The following is an 8,648-nucleotide window of genomic DNA, read 5'->3' on the forward strand; positions in this document are numbered from 1 at the left end:
TAAGGCCAAAAGGCATTACCTTAAACTCATAATGCCCCTGGTGAGTTCTAAAGGCTGTCTTATAGATATCATCTGGTTGAATTCTGATATGCCAATATCCTGACCTCAAATCAATCTTTGAAAAATAAACTGCCCCATGTAACTCATCCAACAAGTCTTCCACTATAGGAATAGGAAATTATCTTTGATTGTCAAACTGTTCAGTTTTCTATAATCCACACAAAACCTCCAAGTACCATCCTTCTTTTTAATAAGAAGGCAATGAGAGGCAAAAGGACTCCTGCTAGGTTGAATAATAGAAGAAGAAAGCATATTAGCTATTTGCTTTTCAACTTCAGTCTTCTGATTGTGAGGAAATCTATAAGGCCTTAGATTAACTGGTGTGGCAGTAGATACCAGTGGAATTGTATGGTCATGTGTCCTTTGAGGAGGTAGTCCTTTAGGTTCAGCAAAAACCTTGTTGTATTTATCCAAGATAGGTTGCAATTCAATAGGAACAGATGAATATTTTGCTGCCATAGTTAATAGGACAATATGGCCCATAACATCAGAATCCCTTGCAGTCATTTTAAGTAATGTAGCGCCTGATATTTGATGTAATTCAGTTGAAGGCTGTTGACCTTGAATACAAATATGTTCTCCTCCATGATCAAAACTTAAGGTCATATTATTGAAATCCATTAAAATTGGACTGAATAATTTCATCCAATCAACTCCCAAGACCATGTCACTTCCCCCCAATTTAAGCAACCTAAAATCATGTAAAAAATTATGGCCCTGCATTTCCCATTGGACCTTGTTACATCTAGCCGAACTGAACACTTGTTGGCCATTAGCCACAGTAATGGCCAAAGGATAAGCAATATTAACTTGTATGCCAGCATCAGCCCATTTAGGAGTCAAGAAACTGTGTGTACTGCCACTGTCAATTAAGATACTCAATGATTTTCCTTGAATAGTACCCTGGATTCTTAATGTATTATGGCCAATGCAGCCAGTAATAACATTCATAGAGATTTCCAGATTCTCCTCTTCTTGTTGTTGAAACTGCTCTGTCTCAGTAGGACATACTTCTACTAGAGAAGTATCAATTTCCTCAGTAATCATATTTAACTGCTTGGTTTTACACTGATGACCTGGAATGTATTTTCACCACATTTAAAACAGAGACTATTTGCCTTCTATAATCAATCAAATTTTGTTTTGGATTTGACATAGAAGTAGGTTTTTTGGCTACTAGTAAGGCATTTTCCTTGTATGTATGTATGGGGTTTGGGTAGGGTGGGACCTTAAAAGAAGGCCTGAATCTTCTACTTTCAAATTCTACTGACAGTTCATATAGCTTGGCTTGTTTACATGCTTCACACAAGCTCTTAGGGTCTAAGGCCTTAACCCTATGCTTAATATCATCTCGGAGTCCACTAATAAAAAGTGGCACAAAAAATTCTTCAGTCAAAGTAGGATTCTGTAAAAGCATATAAGGTTGTAGCTCTTCAAACTTCTCCTGAAAATCCTCCACAGACCCCTTCTGTATCAACTTAGTAAACTCCTCTACAATATCAGAAAATGATCTATCACTAAATCTGTGACAGATATCAGCTTCAAATTCGTGCCAATTGACATGGTGTTTCTGCATTATATACCCATCAAACCATATTTCTGCTTTTCCAGTTAAATACATAGTGGCTACCTCCACTCTCTGTTCCATAGGCACGCTGCAAATAGAAAAATACTTCAAACATTTCTGGATCCACCCTCTAGGATTAACTCCCTCAAAGAAAGGAAGTTCTATTTTTGGTCTGTGCCACATACTTCCTGAACTGTTAAATGAGCCCCCTGTACCCCTTTTTTCAGCTTCCAGTCCCCACATAACAGATCTAGTGTTACTGTTTTCCCCATTTGATTCTAAGGCCGACCACTGTTCTTAAGGGCTAAACAAGCATCAGGCTTATCCTTCAAAATTCCAGGTTCATCAGTTTTATAGTTGAATCGTGATTTATCCTTCACTACCGTTACTAAAACAGGATTTTTTTCTCCATTTTTAGAGTTATTAGGAGTGTATACCTGATCACCTGCAAATTGCTCTTGTTCACCATTTCTGCCCGTTAAGATCTTCAAAATATCCTCCACATAGCCATGATTCGTGTTCATCCTTGCCTCCAGTGCAGTAATCCTATTCTCCTGAGTCTCCCACCATTTAGGTGGATTTGTCTCATTTTGGCCTTGTTTCACCAATGCAACTAGGTCCTCAATCTGTTTCTGAATCCCAGCTAAATCAGTTTCCACCATAGATTGATTCTTCTTTGGCATGCCCTTAAAAAATTTCCCTTGCCAGAATCGTAGCTCTGATTACCAATTGTTATAGATTGAAAGAAAAGAAAAGGTTTAGGAGAAGAATTTAGACGAAAGAGAGAGTAGGTAGACAAGAAAATGCATCATTCATTTCATAAAGGAAATATTGTTTACACAGCAGTTTTATTTTTATACAGGCTGTTACAGGAATCTAACAAATGCCAGCTGGCATTCTTTACTAACAGATTGCCTAACAAACTGATTCTTTGTTATCCAAGTACTGGGCCATCCGGTTGGGCTTATCTTCCTTGTTCTGTTTTTAGCCTGCTTCCACCCCTTCTTTTTCCCCTCGTGCTTCATTTCTATCTTTCAATTCTATTCCCAATTCACTTCCCCGAATCCCTAACCCTCGTTCCTCCTCTATCCCCAATTCATGCTCATTCAAATCCCGCTCACTTCCTCGATCTTCCCTTTCTTCTCCAACCACAACACAATTCTAACCAGTTCCAAAGGAAATAAGACCGAAACTTTTGAAGTTTAAGAAAAAGAAAATCTTAAGGCCACCTTTCTGACACTCTCAGTGACAAACAACAGGGAGAACCTTTTGAAACATATATGCATAAGCAATTACACGTAACTATGTGAATATTAACTATCACCAGTTACTTTCTGCAGATATAGCTGCCTTCATTCTTCTTTAACTTGTTTTTTTTTTGTTCCTCCTTTGCTAATTTCTTGTACGTTTAGAGAAAAAAAAGTTCAATTCATGATCCACACAAGGAACTGAGCCTGTCACCATTAATTTGGTTCCTAAGTTTGTCTTTTCTTTTAATATTATAATAATATATGATCCATAATTAACTTGTAGTACTGCAAATTTAGTTGCATGAGTAGCTGTAAAGCCATGGGATTCTTTTCAGCAATGGAATGAAGATGGGATCTGATATCTGAGAAGTGCAAAATTCACAAAAACAAGATTAAACCCGTCATAGGTATATTTAAGGTATATTTGAACATAAGCAAAGGCCTAAAACTAGAGCCTTTTAGCCATTAGCCATTAGCTTAGCTTAGCTTAGCCTGCTTTGCCAACAAAAGAAAAACAAAAGGATGAAGAAGAAGAAGATGAGAAAGCAGCAGCAAGACACAATACAAATATAAATATATACTGAACTTGGATCTGTGGTTTATGAAGAGAAGAATGAAAAAGGGAAATACCTTTTACTCTTAAATGAACGAGCTGTGTATGTGTTGGGGAGGATGTTGGTTTGCTCTCCTACCAAGATAAGGCCAGCCTTGGGCAGTGGAAAACTGATGATAAAATAACCTAACCAATCCACAGCAGATTTTATCGCTGCAGCCAAAGAGGAACCCTAATTGGAGAGAGAGAAAGTGCAAAAGCAAGTTGATCAGTGAGAAAAAAAGGAAACGGAGAAGGAAGAGGGAAGGCAAAGAGCATTTAGTGGATGGGGATGGAATGTAGGCAAAAGACAAAGGTAATGAAAACGGACTAAGGAATGACTGTGACCTTGCGTCTAATAATAATATCAGGGGATGTCTCCCATTTCTCATTTTCCCGACATTTTTTTTCCTCATGCATCAGTTCATGCTTCACATATATTCCGTAATCCAAAATAATATTTATTAAAGCATACTAATGGAGAATTCTACATATTAACAATTGGAAAGGGGAAAAGGAATGAGGAACAAAATATAAGTGCTTCTACTTTCATATTAGCAGTGAAATTGATTCTAAAATTAAAAAATGGAAACAATCACCATTCGGATCTTCTTCACAATGTTGTCATAAACTCTGGCTATAATCATACTCCTTCTCCTCCCTTAAATGAACGATCAATTATTTCTTAATTAAAGTTAAAAAGCTTAAGTTTTATGCATAGAAAAATATTACTAAAAGTAGGATAGACAGAAGAGGATTGAGAGAGTGGTGTACCTTTAGGAAAATTTATATCTTTATATAGTTTCGGTATATTTTTATATTTTACATTAATATTATAATTTTATATCTCTTAAAATTTAATAATTTTGAAACCTTAAAACTTTAATATAACTTTTTAAGTTATCACTTCTAAAATAAAAGCTTACGTATATCTCTAATTAAGAAAGATATGATTAGATTTAATTCAACTCAACTCAAAATATAATGATATCAAATAGACAATAATATATATATATATATATATATATTGCCCTTAAAATTACTTTCTAAAAATTCATTTTAACCCTTATTTTTTACATATTTCAGCCCTTGAAATATTTTTTTCCGATTAAACAAGCTAATGAAAATTTTCAAATAATATTTATACTTTTTTACATATACACAATTTGAATGTATTTTTATATTTTATACTTTTTAATATTTTTTAATTTCTAAATAATTTTTATTATTTTAAAATGTTTTTCTATTTTTATGTGAATAAAATATTCTATGGCAACATTAGTCAAATGATAAATAATTAATGTTAGTTTAATATATATGTTATTTTCTGTTTGTACAATTTAACAAAAAGAATTAAATTTCATGACCACGAAGATGTAAAAAAAAAGGATTAAGATGATTTCTTTTTAAATGTTTGAAGGCATAAGAAATAACATGAGATGAAATAAACTAATATATCTTTTAAAGGTATAAATATCGTTAGTATATAAGAATTTAATAAGTTACTTTAAATCGTGGACAGAGTTATGATTAAATATCACAAGGGTTAAATTATTTTACATAAATAGAAGAAAGATCTAATAAATACTTGAATCTTAAATTTAGAAGGACAAAATATTTATTTTATTAATATTTGAATTAAAAAAAATTTAGATATTTCGAGTTCGAACACCAACAATTACAGAGTATTTGAGCGTTTATTGTTAAATGATTGAGAGTAATTAGATTAAATACTATCAATTGTTATCAAACTGAATTAATAAAAAAATTAAAAATCTAAAATATTATTGTATCAAAAAATTGGACACGACCTTTATGTTTTTAATGATTTTGTCCAATGAAGGTTTATTTATTTCATTGAAAATGATTTTTGAAAAACATTTTCATATATTTTATATTTGTTTTAAAATAAATAACTTGATTAAAAAATAATTTACTAATCAATAGAAAAGTAAAATTATTTTTCTATAAATTATCTTTACTTCTTCAATAACATAAAATACTTTTTTTTTTATAAAAAACATATAGCTCTTTATAGATAACGAAGTCTAGTATAAAGAGAGGGAGAGAGCAGCAAGTCTTGGTGACTGGTTATGGAAGTTGAGCAAATCATATTGAGCAACATTTTAGCAATGGATTCTGTTGCTATTAGAGCCGCTAATCTTTATCTGTATGATTTTCAGTCTTCTCTGTTTTGATAATTAGTTATTTTATGTGAATTGACAGATCACACAGTTGATAAAGGGGGATGCTGATGTAAAAAAAAAAAACCCCCATGACAAACATCGACTGCTCAAAGTTTCAGTCTACTCTAGCTTTTTCTTTAGCTAGGTTTCATATTAAATTCCCAGTAGATTCATCTTTTTCCATTAGAGATGATAAAAGACCAAGAGCTCTACCCATCAAATACCAGACTAAGCATCTTACACAAAGCCTATTCTACATTTTCACTTCTAAATTACTTACCCAATCATGCCAATTCACATGTTAAGCACACAAAACTCTTTTGGAAAACGTTTGCTTATCAGTCAAATGGATGCCATAAAATGAAGTTTTGAATCCAAAACTAGCCCATACATATACGTTTAACAGTGGGATTTGATGCGAGTAATCTGTGTTGCAACACATGCTGGTGGCATATTTATAATGGCAATGGGATACCAAAGATTAAGGTTCCCTCTAGATAGTGCTAATTTATATTGAAAGCTAAGTCTAGGCTATGATGGTAGCTAGTGGTAGGAATTTTACTTAAACAGCACTAATGGCTTTTGATTTTTTTTTCCTTTTCTTGTTGGATAATTATCAAAGCATGCATACTTGCTGTTTTTCATCATCTAACTTTCATGATTGCCGAACCTTACGGCCTAACCAGCCAAAAACAAGAAAATCCAATTATGGACTGTCAATTCTCACAACCAAGCATAGAACATATATTAGGCTTCCTCTTTATTGCCGCAAGTTCAGCAAAAGCAAGTTAACTATTGTCATTTTACTGTATATAGCCCTTTGTTTACTGTTTAGGCTTCATAATGATCAAATACGATGTTGGGCTTCTCTTTTTTATGACCATTAAGGAAAATGATGGGCTATGAGAAGCTTATTCTACAACTACGAAAACAGTCTCCTTCAAATGACCCATTGGGGCCTCCTTTTTTGTGATCAATACCTAACACACAGACAGATAGACGTATCAGATGTAAATTATACTTGATTTGATTAGACATCTTATATTTTTCTCGCTATTGTTTTAGGAAAATTCTACTATTAGTATCGATGAACACCACTAATGATAAATATCATTAAATTAATTTATAAAATGTTAAATTATAAAATACCTAATGTATACTTATAAATTAGTTAAAAATCTAAATGTAATTTATTTAAAATACACTATTAATTACATTATTTTTTATAATCTTATTTTTTATTTATAATTATATCAAGCACTAACTCCTAAATTTAAAAACCCTATTTTTTTCATAGTTTTGAAGCTCCCGCCGCCGTTGCTGTCGTCATCGCCGGTGATTGAGTCTTTTTCATTCAACCCTCCCGACGTGAACATTTCTTATCGCCGTTCGCGTAACCAATCTGTTAAGGTAAGCATTATTAATTTTATTTTATTTCAGACTTTGTCGTCCGTCCATATTGTCACGCGAGTGGGGCCTCACCGACTGTCGGTGCCTTCACCAATAGTGGTCGTGGATGTCGGTATGGGGCTGCCGCCATCTCATCATCATTCCATAATCTTCTAATTTTTAAACCCTAACCACAACCTTAACCTTAATTTTCTAGTTAGCCCAATTATAGAACTCTAATTCCCAAATTAAAAAAAATATTAGCTGACCCTAGTCCCATATGTAATGGGGTGAGGGGAGGTAAGGTAGAAGGCTGCCCCCAACGGGTTGAGAGCAGCTTCCGTGGAAGACCTCCGGCAGTCAGAATTATGAATTCCCAAATTGACTATCATAATTCCCAAATTAAAATCCCAATTAGAATAATTGAACCATAATTTCTACGTTAGAACTGTATTTTTGAAATCCAATTTTAAATTCCCATTTTGAATCTCACAGGTCATACCGATACCTTGGCTCATGTGCACCGTTACGCGGGCATTCGAGTATCGGTACTGGTTGTGCACTGGTACCATAATTATACACTGTTATTAATTTCAAATACATGTACCGATACTTTAGTAGAGTGTATCGGTACGATATGCTTGATTTGTACATTTTTTTGTTAAGTATGCAAGATTAGATTTTATCTTTTTAATGCAGATGATAGATCTAAACTTAATGCCTTCAAAACAAGTTAAGATAATGGAGTGTAAGCGTCATATCAACATGAATTTGGAGAAGACAATCAACGAGGTACATTCATTATAATTAACTGAAATTTTAATAATTTTGATTAATTTCTTCTTGTCGGTATATATTATTTAAGATTATTTTTTTATTTTTTTATTTTATGTACATATAGGAAAAAAGTTGAAGTTGTACATGAGGAAAAGATTAAAAAAACTCCTTATTAGAGTGATCACAAGTTTGAGACACTCATTCATCCTATGCAAAATATTGAAAAGGAATTTGCTATAATGAATTGTCAATTTGAAAAATTAAAAGGTCAATTTAAAATATTAAATGATCAATTTGAAATATTAGTGAGCATATTAACACTGAGTAATGTTAAAAGTTCAATACAAGATGGTGATTCAATAAAAGGAGATTGTATACATAGTCGATCATTAAAGGAGTATGCATTAAATAATATATCAGAAGAGACTAATTTACATAGTGTTCTATTGAAAGATGAGAGTTTAGAAAATAAATCAAACATAAAAGAAGGATTAAGAGTCGCATCATTGAAGGAAGAAACCAAGAGTGGTATTAAAAAATCGAGTTTATCTCCATTTATTTACTGTGATTCTGATTATTCTTCTACCTCATTAGAACCTATTAGCAAAAGAAAACTTAAAGTTAATTCTGAAGACAACATCAAGACTGACATTGATGGTTCCCAAAATTTCGATCAAGGTTTTTAACTTTTAATTTAGTCTCCATCAATTTCCTAGTAAATTAGTTACGTTGAAGGAACTTCCAATGATTAAAAAAATTGGGCCTAAAATGTCTAATGGTCCTATGACTTTTTCTAATCTCAACAGAAAAAGAGTGTGAGATGTTCA

The sequence above is a fragment of the Hibiscus syriacus genome, unplaced genomic scaffold (genome assembly GCF_006381635.1).
Source record: "Hibiscus syriacus cultivar Baekdansim isolate YM2019G1 unplaced genomic scaffold, ASM638163v2 tig00111129_pilon, whole genome shotgun sequence".
Lineage (NCBI taxonomy): Eukaryota > Viridiplantae > Streptophyta > Magnoliopsida > Malvales > Malvaceae > Hibiscus > Hibiscus syriacus.